The sequence below is a fragment of the Ornithorhynchus anatinus genome, chromosome 19 (genome assembly GCF_004115215.2).
Source record: "Ornithorhynchus anatinus isolate Pmale09 chromosome 19, mOrnAna1.pri.v4, whole genome shotgun sequence".
Lineage (NCBI taxonomy): Eukaryota > Metazoa > Chordata > Mammalia > Monotremata > Ornithorhynchidae > Ornithorhynchus > Ornithorhynchus anatinus.
The window spans coordinates 23,118,785-23,132,469 of record NC_041746.1 but is presented as its reverse complement, the minus strand read 5'-3'; the positions used below and the strand labels follow the sequence as shown (position 1 = coordinate 23,132,469).

At 45.0% G+C, this 13,685-nt stretch overlaps 1 long non-coding RNA gene across 1 annotated transcript in view; it reads right to left on the bottom strand.

Moving 5' to 3' along the window:
• LOC120639018 overlaps window positions 1–10,482 on the bottom strand; it is a 52,505-nt gene extending 42,023 nt beyond the window's left edge. The window contains exon 1 of the long non-coding RNA XR_005661126.1: window positions 10,352–10,482. This is a non-coding gene — a long non-coding RNA (uncharacterized LOC120639018). The remainder of the gene's footprint in view (window positions 1–10,351) is intronic.
• Between the last annotated feature and the right edge of the window lie 3,203 nt (window positions 10,483–13,685).

The window sequence follows — 13,685 nt, the reverse complement described above, 5'->3', positions numbered from 1 at the left end:
TCAGGTGAGAATCTGAGGCACAGAGATGTTAAATAACTTGCTTCAGGTCAGAGAGCAGACAAGTGACAGAGCAGGGATGAGAACTCAGGACATCTGATGCCTAGGTCTGTATTTTAGATGATAAACCAGAATGAGAAATGCGCATCAACCAATACCACGGGCATCAGGGAGCGTAAGGGCACCGCAATACAGATTTTCATTCTGTTAAAACAATGAAAGCAGTTCCTCGACAACACAGAATGATGGATAAGGGAAGGCTCTGGTAACCCAGGTGGGAGAACTCTTAAATGACCAACTTCTGTGGGGTCCCATGACCCCCAAACGCCTCTCAGATGGCACCTGGAGAGATTCCAATACTCCACCAGTCTTAGCTACGGTGAGGGAGAGCCAAGCAGAGGCTTGCCCATTTCATTCCTAGCTTGGGCAGTGGCTAGCCGGTGGAAGGCAAACTGCCATACGTCAAAACTCGCCTGTGCTGGGCAGCAGCAGCTTGGGAGAGAGTCAGGGGTCAGAGTTTCAAGTTCACTGCACAAAGGAGGCACTTGCGTATTTTTACCGTGAAAATTCTATGGATCCACCATCAGAATGATTGCAGGAGGAGGTGGGGAATTCCGGGAGAGATGCGTCCCGGGATTCGCTCTGGCTCGGAGATGACTCGACGGCATAAGATAAGAATGACCCCCAAAATAACCTTCCACAAAAGGTACTGCAAACCCCGCCATTTCCCCTCCTGGGGAGAGGAACATCTTTAGACCCAGGAGAGAGTAATTAATGCCACAGTGAGACCATCACCGGGTCACAGAACTGAATGGGGCCTGAAGCATCTCCCCATTGTATTTCTTTGGAGACTTATCTGACAATTGAGGAACAGTCTAAGGAAAATTCATTCATTCAATCGTATTTCTTGAGCGCTTACTATGTGCAGAGCACTGTGCTAAATGCTTGGAATGGACAATTCGGCAACAGATAGAGACGATCCCTGCCCACTGACGGGCTCACAGTCTTCCCTTCCCCATCTGAAAGCTCCGTGGATCGGGGAGATGGGTGATACTCACTGACAGCATCGGTCCGTCATCGGTGATGAAGACTTTGATTTGACCCTGAACCCAAGGAGGAAACTGAGGCACAGAAAGATTCAGTCGTTCCCAAGTCCCAGTCATCCCAGACCATCCTGAAGGGTTGAGGTCTGCTTGATTCAGGGAATCTAGGATCTGTTCCTGGCTTTGCAGTTTGCCTGTCGTGTGACCTTGGGAAGGTCACTTAACTTGTCTATGCTTCAGTTTCCTCATCTGAAGAATGAGAATTCGCTACCTCTTACTTAGATCGTGAGCCCCGCGGGGACAGGGACAGTGTCCAATCTAGATATACTATGTCCATTTGGCACTTAGGACAGTGTTTGGCAAATGGCAAATGCTTAACAAATGCCACAATTATTATTATTATAAGTGGGAATATTTTATGGTATTTGTAAAGTGCTTACTAAGTGCCAGACACTGTACTAAGCTCTGGAGTACATATGAGAAAAGCAGGTTGGACACAGTCCATGTTTCCCTTGGGGCTCGCGGTCTTAATCCCCATTTTACAGATGAGATAACTGAGGCCCAGAGATGCAGTGACTTGCCCAAAGTCACATGGCAGATACTTGGAGGAGCTGGGATTAGAACCCAGGACCTTCTGACTCCCAGGCCAGTGCTCTATCCATTAGACCATGTTGCTTCTCTTCAAAAAGACTCCATTGCCCACTTTTTCGTCCAGAACATTCTCCACAGTGCAAAATTCCAGGTAAATAATTCAATTCAAAGTCTCAACAATATATGTGTATTTTGTACCAAAAAAAAAAAAAGGCCTGCTTCTTTTTCCAGTTCCTGTCACGAAAAAGAAATATTTACTTGCAATGGCTGAAATGAGTGGAATCCAGATCTTGAATATTTAATAGAAAATAAAATGATATTTATTTTTAAGTGCATTTTACATTCAACCCAACTGCATACTCACAACAAATCTATTGCACTGGCCTGACATAGTTACTGCAAAGGTTTTTCCTTTGCTGTCCCAAGGGCCCAATTGATTTATCTGCCAGAAAGCCTAAAGCCCCAAAATAAGATAGCTTTGAGTTTACAGAGGTCATTTTTCATTGTCTAAATAAAAATTTCTAAACAAAAATCTCTCATCCTGTTAACCGGCGGGGTCCTTATCTCCCCAGAGGCTACCGAACCCTGAAAGAAGCCATTTCAAGTCTTTCACGAAGAAAGATAAAAGCAAGTTTTCGATTAAAAAGCCAAGGAATGCCTTCTTATTAAATGGTGGTAACAGGGACTGGTGGGAAAGGTGGGAAAAGGAGGAAATTATTATGTGTGAAGGGGGGATATTTGGCAATGGAAAAGAGAGTTGTGAACTCTCGCAACATGATGACGACGACGATGGTATTTCTTCAGCGCCTACTATGCGTCGGGTACTGTTCTGAACGCTAGGGTACATATATGCCTATCTGTAATTTATTTCTTTATATTAATGTCTGTCTCCCCTCCAGACTGCCAGTTCGTTATGGGAGGGAATGTGTCTGTTATATTGTTATATTGCACTCTCCCAAGCACTCACTACAGTGCTCTGCACACAGTAAGCACTTAATAAATACAATTGACGGACAGACTGACTAAGGTGGATACAAAATAATCAGGTCCGTTGCAGTCTTTGTCCCTCGCGGGGCTCCCAAACTAAGTGGGAGGGGAAAGAGGCATTTAAGCTCATTTTACAGATGAGGAAACTGAGGCAGAGAGAAGTGAAATGATTTGACCAAGGTCACTAAGCAGGCAAATGGCAGAAAAGGGGATGAAGACAGTGAGCCCTGTGTGGGACAGGGACCGTGTCCAACTCAATTACCTTGTATCTACCCCGGCACTTAATACGACGCTTGGCATATAGTGTTTAACAAATTCCACAATTATTATTCTTTTCAGAGTGCTTAAGGACAGACCCAAGTGCATCAGTGATGGAGAAGGGAGGGAAAATGAGGCGCTGTTCAGCTTAGGTGTCTTGGAATAGATAGGATTTTAGTAGGGCTTTGAAGAGGGGGAGAGTAGTGGTCTGTTAGATGAGAAGGGGGAGGGAAAGCTTGGTGAGTAGGTTGGCGTTAGAGGGGTGGAGGGTGTGGGCTGGGTTGTAGCAGGAGCTCAGCGAGGTGAAGTAGGAAGGGGAGAGTTGATCGCGTTCCTTAAAGGCAATAAGTGAGGAGTTTCTGTTTTATGAGGATCTGGATAGGACAACGTTGGAGGCTTTTGAGGAGTGGGGAAATGTGGATTGATTATATTAAAGATAAAAGCGAGTCAACATCCCCCCACCTCAGACCTTCTCCGACCACTTGGATGAGCTCCATCTAGCCGCCCCAAGGGTCGGGGACCGTGTCTAATTCCTACCTGTGTATTTTCTCCCAGTACTTACTACAGTGCTCTTTGCACAACAGGTGTTTAATAAATACTATTACTACCAGTACTAATCTTCAGTCAAAAACATAAGCCCCGAGAACTGGGTTAGAGAAAGAAATATGGTTTCTAAGCCTGGGAAAATCTGTCCAACCCGTGAAAAGTGGGGGTTTTCAAAGCAAGCTCTCCTGGGCAGATTTCATTCTGTTCCGGGAAATTTTCGAATTAAAACATCGGGGATGTAGTTTTCGTAACATACATATTTCTAAATAAAACACTGGCATCTCTAAATCACTGACAGGATGAACGGTGCCTCTGGGGTTTGGGATTAGAAAAAAAAAAAATCAAAGGAGACATAACGGGAATCAGAGCTCTATCCAAAGGGAAGCCAGCTGGTGCCCAGGATTACAATAGCAATTCCTTCTTGGCACTCACGGAGGAACATATTTAAATAAACAAAATAAGCAACACGGGCAGGCCATTGTGGATGTCGGTAAATAGATCTGAATGGGCGAACAAGAAGAGCCATTACCTAACTTGGTGCAAGGACACGGGATAAAACCTTTTGAGCAACTGGTCTCTTTGGAACAGCCGTAATTAGTAGAGGTTCTACTCAAGGGGATCTATTCACTCCCTTCCCCATCCCATTCCCTCGGACATACTTTGATAAAAGGCAAGTTTGGCCATGATTCCGTGGGACGGATGGTTTCAGTGGACCCTCAACTGGAAAACACTTCCCTGGAGAGGGATTCGTGGGCACAGATGAAAATGTTAGCCTCAGCTCAGTCCCCCAGCAGCCTGTGTGGAGAATATGTACTACTGTTGCCATTTTGGGAATGGAGAACCAGAGAGAGTAGGAGGTAGGAGATCTGCTTTCTAATGGGACACCCAAATCTCTCTATTTTCACTCCATTTTTATAATGATGGATTTTAGCCATTTGTCTGGTATCGTCTGCCAAAGAAAACAATTGAAACCAGGAGATCGATGTTTGCTTTTCAATATATTCTGATTGTTTGATTCTCTTTGTTACCTAGTCATCTTCATTGCTTTTTCTCTCTGTGTCAATCCTAGATCTGGGTGTCAAGTCAGAACCAATTCCCCTTACACTTAGCACGATCTTCACAAATCGCGAGTGCTTCACCAATATCCGTAACTGATTGGCAGGTGGAAGCCTATTTGAGATCGAAATCTGAAATCCAGAAGAAATGATCGTCTTGCCGGAAATCTGGCACTGGCCTGGAGAGACAGTGGTGTCCATGAACCGTCTTGGGCTCGGAGAATATGTCACCTGGAAAATATGGCGGATTTCCCATTCCATCCAACGAGAATCCACCTTAGACCCAATGTTCTCCAACGAGTTGACGTTCAGAATTAGATTCTGTGAGTTGCCGCCAATCGCATTAACCTTAGAGCTCTCTGGTTATGCCGAGTTCCCAAGGTAACCGGCAACTATTGGAAAATATACCAATGTATGGGTTTGGGGTAAACAATAAATGGTAGAGCTGACTAAAGGTACCTAAATAGTTCTCTTTATATATGTGACTACGCACATTTACTAACCAGGAACAACTCTTTAGCAGCTGACCAAGTCCCAGCTTCCAAGGGCACTGAGAGAAAATGAATGAGTTTAGTAACAGTCATAATTTTTTTGACTTTGGGGGTTCATTTGGTTTTTCTGTTCCCAGGCATCATGATGGGGAAGGGAAGGTGGGATTAGGAAGAAGAAGAGAGGAATCACTGTGCTGCTTTGTGATCTTGCTGAGCAGTGTTGGTTTAAATGTTATCTTTAAGTTTAATAAATAATAACCATTTCTATGTTTTACATCCCCCACCCCCATAGGGTGAGCTCCTTGCGACTCAGAATGCCCTTAATTCCGTTTTCCTTTGTATAACTCCAAATGTCCAACACAGTGTTACCTACATTAGAGATGCTTAATCAACTGTTTGGGTGGTTTGAATGCTATTTATCAGGATTTTTTTCTATAACATTTAACTCAATAGTGTTCTATGATTTGGTTCCTAAATACAGTACATTAAGGGGCTAAATTTACATTATAAACAGCTCATTGAACTGGAATCAGAGTTGGACACAAATAAGCACAATAAGTGCTCAATAAATACCACTGACTGAATGATCAATCAATCACAATCATTGAGCTCTTACCGTGTGCAGAGCACTGTACTAAACGATTAAGAATATTCACCAAAATCCGGCCCTATCAATGTACATAAACAACACACACAATATCATCATTTAGTGGGGACATCATCCAATCATTAAAAATGGCTTTCCCCCCACTTAAGAATAAGTTAGAGCATTTTGTCCCGACATTACTTTCCCCGCCGCTCCTGGGAAATAATTTTCTAACTTTGAAAAATGAACCCCTGTTTTACTTTTTATAGTCAACACTTTGGGGCTCAGAGGCCATAACTGAAGTAGCAGTGAAATGCAGGTCTGGGAAATTAGAAGCTCTTTTTTTTAGGATGCAATCCCCAAAAGTCAGAAGCAAAGGACCCAGTATCCGAATCGGAGGGTGAAGCGGCAGCTGGGGCAGGTGAAGATGGGGTAAGGGCAACTTTTACCCAGAGAGCCTGGCAAAGGGTCTGTCCCAAGGCCAATAAGCTCCCTTGCTTCCTTATACCCAGAGCGGGTCTGGAGGGTAATGACACACCAAAATTTCACATCCAAGGAGCTACTGACGACTGTAGTGATTTCAGTCAGAAAAAGCAACACTGAAAAGCTTTTTCAGAGATTGCCAGCTCCACTGTGCATAAACATTGTGCCACTGCATGCTGTGGTAATGGAGACAAACAAAAGAAAGATTTCAAGAGAGAGGGGAGGGTGAGAGGTAGAGGCAGATGAAGAGAGGAAGGAAGAAGAGGGGGAAGGAAAGGAGAGTTGAGGGGAGGGGATGAGAGGAAGGAGGAAGAGTGGGTGATGGGTTTTCCAGGTTTACCAAAAAGCAGGGGAATTACCCCTCAGTCGATCTGATATCATCTTATTGCAAAACCAAAACCCATAGGAAAATCTCCTAATTGAGGGATTTGGGTGGGGTGTTGTGTGTGTTGGGGGGGGTGGCGGGGGGGAAGTGTTGTATTGTAGAAAATACAGCAACTCAATCTCATCAATTAGAGTTATCCTAGTTCTCCCGCGGAGATTATTTTTTCGGAACAGCCCAACGTTGAAGTCAAATTGTTTCGGATTTCTGGAGTGAGCCCTCTGTACTGAAAAGAGATGGACAAAAGAGAATCTCCTATAGGAGCCTCCCATTAGCATTGCTTCTGTTTCTCTGTCTGCGATTTGGTTTTCATAGGCTTTGAAAATCAACATAGACTATTACACAAACAAGAAACATCCTAATTAAGATCATATTAACCAGGCTTCTGCAGTTCATTTAAAGATCTAAGCCTGGCTTATTATCTTAAGATGCTGAACATTATAAAAAGGTCAATAATAATTAGAGTTTATTTGCACTCAAGTGCTTGAAATGTAAAATTTTTATGAAATGGAAAAACGCTAGTTCTTATTCATTCTCCAGAAAAGGTCATTTCAGTTCAGCTTTCCAGGAAAATATGTTTAACTCTGGGGCTGCTTCTGAAACAACCCTTGTTTCTTGAGACTCTTTCTTCACGCCAGTCGAGCAAGATGACCTTATCAGACCCGCAGGATTCTTTGCCCCAAAATAAGTGACCTCATTACTATTCATCGCCTAATCTCACTACGGGATTTGCTTCTCCTCTGCCTTCTTGGAAGGGGAGGGAAACCACAGAAGATGAAAAGAAGGAGAAAGAATGGGAGGAGGAGGAGGGGGAGGAAAAGGAGAAGGAGGAAGAAGAGAATAGGGAGAAATGGGATAAGGAGGAGGAAGAGAGGGAGGATAAGGAGCGGAGGGGGAAAGGAGAAGGAAGACGGAGAGGAGAAAGAGGAAGGGGAAGAGGAGGGGAAGAGAGAGAAGAAAGAGGAGGAGTGGGGCAAGGAGGAGAAAGAAGAGGAAGAGAAAGAGGAGGAGAGCAATAGAATTTCCTGGAAGAAGTGAGACCTTTCAATGGCAGAGTTGACCTAAATGGGAAAAATTCCCTCCTCTTAGGGTACATCTTCAGATACTAAGAACCCAGAAAAATCTGAACCCATAGCCCCCATCTCGCTCCTCTATTAGATCCATTGGATGAGACTTTTGTACATACCAAAATCGGTGATATCTGTGTCCTGTAGCCAATCAGCCATGCAAAACAGGGCCACTGACTGTCTGACAGAGAGGTGGCAACAGACCTTCGCAAATATCTAGCTGTGCGGCAGCACAGGGAAGAGTTTTCCGAACACTGAACACGGATTTCCAAACCGGATACTGGGAGCATATTGCTTGTTTCTGGGAAAACTAAGTGAGAAACCCTCGAGTCTGGGAGAACCTAGAGGGGACACTTCATCACCTGTGAGAGTCCAGGGCCGACTGAGCCGCTGACACACGGAGTGTGAGAAAATGAACTCTGCACATCTTGCTTTCGCTGACCGTTTTTTAGGCTGACACTTCGAAACCCTGTAGGACCCGGGTTCACATCCTCTGTTTTCGGTGTCAGAGTCAATTCTCCATCTCCCCACACCAGGAGATCAGGAAAAGCCGAATTCAATGTCCAAAAGACTAAGCTCCCTGTCAGGGATTTTCAGTTAACACTCAGTGCCGGTCTGTGATGTCTGGGGGTGCAGGATGAGAGGGGAGACCCTCTGCTCTTTGGGTCTCGGCAGGCTCACCGAGTGGTGAGGGGCATCCACTCGTCCGCTCAGAAATGGAGATTCCCTCCCCGGCCCCCCTCCTTTTCTGGTAGCGTTGACCGGATGGATGTCCCTTCAAGAATAATGGAGTTAGCTGGAGAAAGAAGACCATTCCGGCATCTCTTTAGCTCCCGAATTCACCATCGCTCCCAGGATTTTCTACACTTCTCAGACCGTGTCTAAGATAATTAACCTAGATCCAGCCCCATTGCCAGAGTAGGCTCACAATCGAAGAGGGAGGGTGGATATCTTGTCCCCATTTCACTGATGAGGAATCTGAGGCACGGAGAGCTTAAGTGACTTGTCTAAAGTCCCACAGCGGGCAGAGCTGGGATTAGAACCCAGGGCTCACAATTTCCAGTTCAAATCTCTTTTCACCAAGCGACGCAGCCTCTCTCAACTCGGCAATTGTTCAGTTGAGCATTTCGGGACTCAGTTCAGGGCTCACCACATAGTAGGAACCTATGCACCTAAGAGGAGGCTAATAAAAGTTTTCCCCACAATAGGTGTGGCAGATACAATGTTCTGCACATGGTGGTAGTAGTAATAATAATAATAATGGTATTTGTTAAGCACTTACTATGCGCCAAGCACTGTTCTAAACACTGGAGTAGAAACAAGGTCATCAGGTTGTCCCATCTGGGGCTCACAGTCTTAATCCCCATTTTACAGAGGAGGTAACGGAGGCACAGAGAAGTTGAGCAGCTTCCCCGAGGTCACACAGCCGGTGAGTGGCGGAGCCAGGATGAGAACTCACGATCTCTGACTCCCAAGCCCGAGCTCTTTCCATTAAGCCTCGTAGTCACTCATTACAGGGTTCTCCCCAAATTGGGCATCCGATACAGTGTTCCATACACAGTAGGAGCCCTGGACAGCTCTTTTGAGGTACACTACCAATGCTGATATTGGGGAGCAGGTGTACCTGGGATTTAGCAGGGCCCTGTTAACTTTACATCGGGTGACAGTCAGATCCCTTAGCTGTTCTGCTGCTGCACACTTGCAGCTAACTTTATGTAGCGTGGCTCAGTGGAAAGAGCACGGGCTTTGGAGTCAGAGGTCATGAGTTCGAATCCCAGCTCTGCCACTTGTCAGCTGTGTGACTGTAGGCGAGTCACTTAACTTCTCTGTGCCTCAGTGACCTCATCTGTAAAATGGGGATTAAGGCTGTGAGCCCCACTTGGGACAACCTGATTCCCCTGTGTCTACCCCAGCGCTTAGAACAGTGCTCTGCACATAGTAAGCGCTTAACAAATACCAAGATTATTATTATTATTATTATGTCAGGATGAGGTGTCCAATAGTCTTGAGTCACTGTTTAGGTTGGCGGTTGAATTGTGCATTAATTTGGAGAGGATTAATAATATCAACATCATTGTTATAATTATTGAATTTGTTAGATGCTTACTATGGTGATAATGATTCATTCATTCAATCATATTTATTGAGTGCTTACTGTGTGCAGAGCACTGCACTAAGAGCTTGGAAAGTACAATTCAGCAACAACCCCTGCCCAACAACAGACTCGCAGTCTGGTATTTGGTAAGTGCTTACTATGTGCCAGGCACTGTTCTAGACGCTGGGGTAGCTTCAAGCTAATCAGGTTGGACACAGTCCCTGTCCCCTGTGAGGCTCACAGTCCTCATCCCCATTTTACAACGAGGTAATTGCGGCACAGAAAAGTGAAGTGACTTGCCCAGGGTCACACAGCAGACAAGTGGAGGAGCAAGGATTAGAACCCAGGTCCTTCTGACTCCCAGGCTCCGGCTCTATCAACTAGGCCATGCTGCTTCTCCAAGCACTGTTCTAAGTTAACCTGGTAGGACACGGCTCCTGTCCCACATGGGGTTCACAGTCTGTGTAGGAAGGAGAACAGATATTAAATCCCCATTTTACAGATGAGAAAATTGAGGCTCGGGTAAGTTAAGTGACTTGCCTCACACAGCAGGCAAGTGGCGGAGCCGAGATTAGAACCTAGACTCTCTGACTCCCGGGCCTGTGCTCTTTCCATAATGCCACACTGCTTCCAATCGTACTATTCACTGACCACACACCACATACCCAGGCACCGACGCTGAGCTAGACCCTGATCTCTTCCGGAAAAACTATCCTGGCCAAGTTTTTCTCAAGCACAGTCGAAGGAAATGAGGGAAGGGAACGACTCACCCTGGAGAAGGACGGAAAATCCGGTGTCCAGGAGTCCCAGGGGTCAGTGGAAAAGACGAACACAACTGTCTTATCGGCTTTACCGGACTGGGAAGCCCTCAGACATTTTTCTTTACTGGGTCTTGGTTTTTCTTCCTGAAGAATGGAAATGAGAAGCCATCTGTAAAAGGCATCAGAAACGCCCAGGAACTGTTCAGAGGAGGGAAAAGTTTGGTTACAAACGAACGCAACAAGCGCTGCTTTAAAAAAATGGCATGTTTTTAAATATTTATTAACAAACTCTATGTTAAACACTGTTCTGTATGCTGGGGTAGATATGGAGTTAATCAGGTTAAAGTCTCTACCCCATATGGGACTCACAGCCAAAGTAGGAGGGAGTATTTATTGAGTGCTTACTGTGTGCAGAGCACTGTACTGAGTACATGGAAGAATGCAAAATGACAGAGTTGGTATACACATTCCTTGCCCACAACAAGCTTAGAGTCTAGAGTAGGAGTAGAATCCCCATTTACAGATGATAAGAGCATATAGCATAGTATAGTATAGAAATAATATAAGGGGTGGTATTTAAGTGTCGTGGAATCGGGATGGGGGAGAGTATCACAGTGCTCAAGTGTAATATGGGGCTGGGTTGTGGAGAGAATCAATAGATCGATCATATTTATTAAGCACTTAAAATGTGCAGAACACTATACTAAGCACTTAGGACAGTACGACATAAAAGACTTGGTAGGCACGTTCCCTGCCCGTAAGGAGCTTACAGTCTAGAGGAGGGGAGACGGATATAAATATTGATGGTATTAAGGGCCTACTATGCGCCAAGAACGGTTCTAAGCGCTGGGATAGATACAAGGTAATCAGATTGTCTCACATGGCGCGCTCAGTCTTAATCCCCATTTGACAGATGAGTTATGTGACTTGTCCAAAATCACACAGCTAAGTGGTGGAGCCGGGATGAGAACCCACGACCTCTGACTCCCAAGCCTGTGCTCTTTCCACTAGGCCGCACTGCTGCTCATTTAAATAAATCTGGGGTATGGATATAAGTGCTGTGGGAATGAGTGAATTAAAGGTGCCAATCCAAATGCAAGGGCGATGCAGAAAGGGTGATGACAAAGTAAGAGCAAGGAGTAAATTCATCAAAACGAATAAAATGCATCAAAGTGCTAAAGGGGTGCAAACCTGAGCGCCTAGGCGACGCAGAAGGGCAGGCGAATAGGTGGGGAATTGAGAGGTGAACCCTTCAATCAGTCAATCGATCCTATCTATTGAGCACTTACTATGTGCAGGGCATCGTACTAAGCGCAAACAGACACATTTCCTGCCCACAACGAGCTTACAGTCTAGAGGACGAGTTTACAGTCTGAACTCGATAGATGAAAGAGGAAAGGACAGGACAGCAGCAAGAGGACAGAACAGAGGTGTAGAATGATTTTTTTCAGAATGAGCAGTATTGCCTAGTGGATAGAGCCTGGGCCTGAGAGTCAGAAGGACCCGGATCCTAATCCCGGCTCTGCCACCTGCCTGCTGTGTGACCTTGGGCAAGTCACTTCACTTTTCCGTGCCTCAGTTCCCTCATCTGTAAAATGGGGATTAAGATGGTGAGGCCCATGTGGGACAGGGACGTTCTGTCTAACCTGATTTGCTTGTCTCTAGTCTAGTGACTGGCACAAAGTAGGGGCTTAACAAATGCCGTTATTATTATTATTCTCATTACTCTTTCTTCTTATTATTACCAATTTCTCTGCAGTTTCCTGGTCCCAAAATCTCAGGCACGAGTCTCCTCCATTTCTTTCCGTGACAGACTCCACTGACGACGGGCATGTGTTTTTACAGTCGACAGTTTCGATTGCTGAAATACAGCTTGTTTTCGTTGTGGTTTAGATGATATTTTTACTGTTTTATTTGCCTCTCCTCCTTCTCCACTAAGATTTTGAAACCCCCTGGGGCCCAGAACTTGAGCCTAGATGGATTCTCGTATATTTGCCCGAGGACTTAGCATGGTGCTTTGCACACTGAAACTGTTTAATGAGTTTTAGCATTGTGAGGTTTTTCACATTGTATGTGGGTAAGAATAATGATAATAATAATAAATTTCTTATGGGTGTAGAATCCGTCTACCAACTCCGTTGCACAGTACTGTCACAAGCACTTAGTACCTTTGCTCTGCACAAAGTAAGCACTAAATAAATATCATTATTAATAATAACACTATTAAGTGAAGTAAAATGGCCTCGTAGGAAGATAAGGGACCTGGGAGTCAGAAGAGCTGGGTTCTAAACCCCGCTCTGCTATGGGTCCTAAGGAAAATCACTTGGTTTATCTGTACCTTGGTTTCCTCATCTATGAAATGGCATGCCAATACCCGTTCTTCCTCCTTCTTAGTCTGAGCAGCTCTTATGGGACACAAACTGTGTCCAAACAGACTACAACCCGGCCCACACGCTTTGCACCCGTAATGCTAACCGTCTCACTGTATCTCCATCTTTATCTCACCACTGAGCCCTCACCCTTGTCTTGCCTCAAAACTGGAATGACCACCCTCCTCATAGCCAACAGACAATTACTGTCTCCCTTCAAAGCCTTGTTGAAGGCACAACTCCTCCAAGAGGCCTTCCTTGACTAAGCCTTCTTTTCCTCTTCTCCCTCCCTTCTCCTTTGCCCTGACTTACTCTCTTCATACATTCCCTCTCCCAGCCCCACAACACTTATGTACATAGCTGTAATTTATTTAGTTATTTATATTAATGTCTGTCTCCCCCTCTAAACTGCAAGCTTTTTGGGGCAGGGAATGTGTCTGTTTATTGTTAAACTGTACTTCCCTTACAGTGCACACAGTAAGTGCTCAATAAATACGACTGACTGAATGAATGGTCTTGCATATATCCTGGAATTCAATACAGTGATTGGCTCATAGTAAGCACTTAACAAATACCACTTTCATCATCATCATTACAATTATTTTAAGAGGTTGTAAACTATCAAAAAGTAGGCCAGACCGATTAGAGGACGAAACTAATGGTAGGCTGCTAATATCCTGACTCTGTAAGTTTGTGGGGGGGGGGGGGTTAATGGCATTTGTTAAGCACTTACAATGTGCCAGGCACTATGTTAAGTGCTGGGGTAGATACCAGCGAATCAAGTTGGCCACAGTTCCCGTCCCACATGGACGTCTCATTTGGTTAATGAGCTGTACATCACCCTGATTCTATTTATTTGCTATTGTTTTAATGAGATGCTCTTCCCCTCGATTCTATTTATTGTCATTGTTCTCGTCTGTCCGTCTCCCCCGATTAGACCGTAAACCCGTCAAAGGGCAGGGACCGTCTCTATC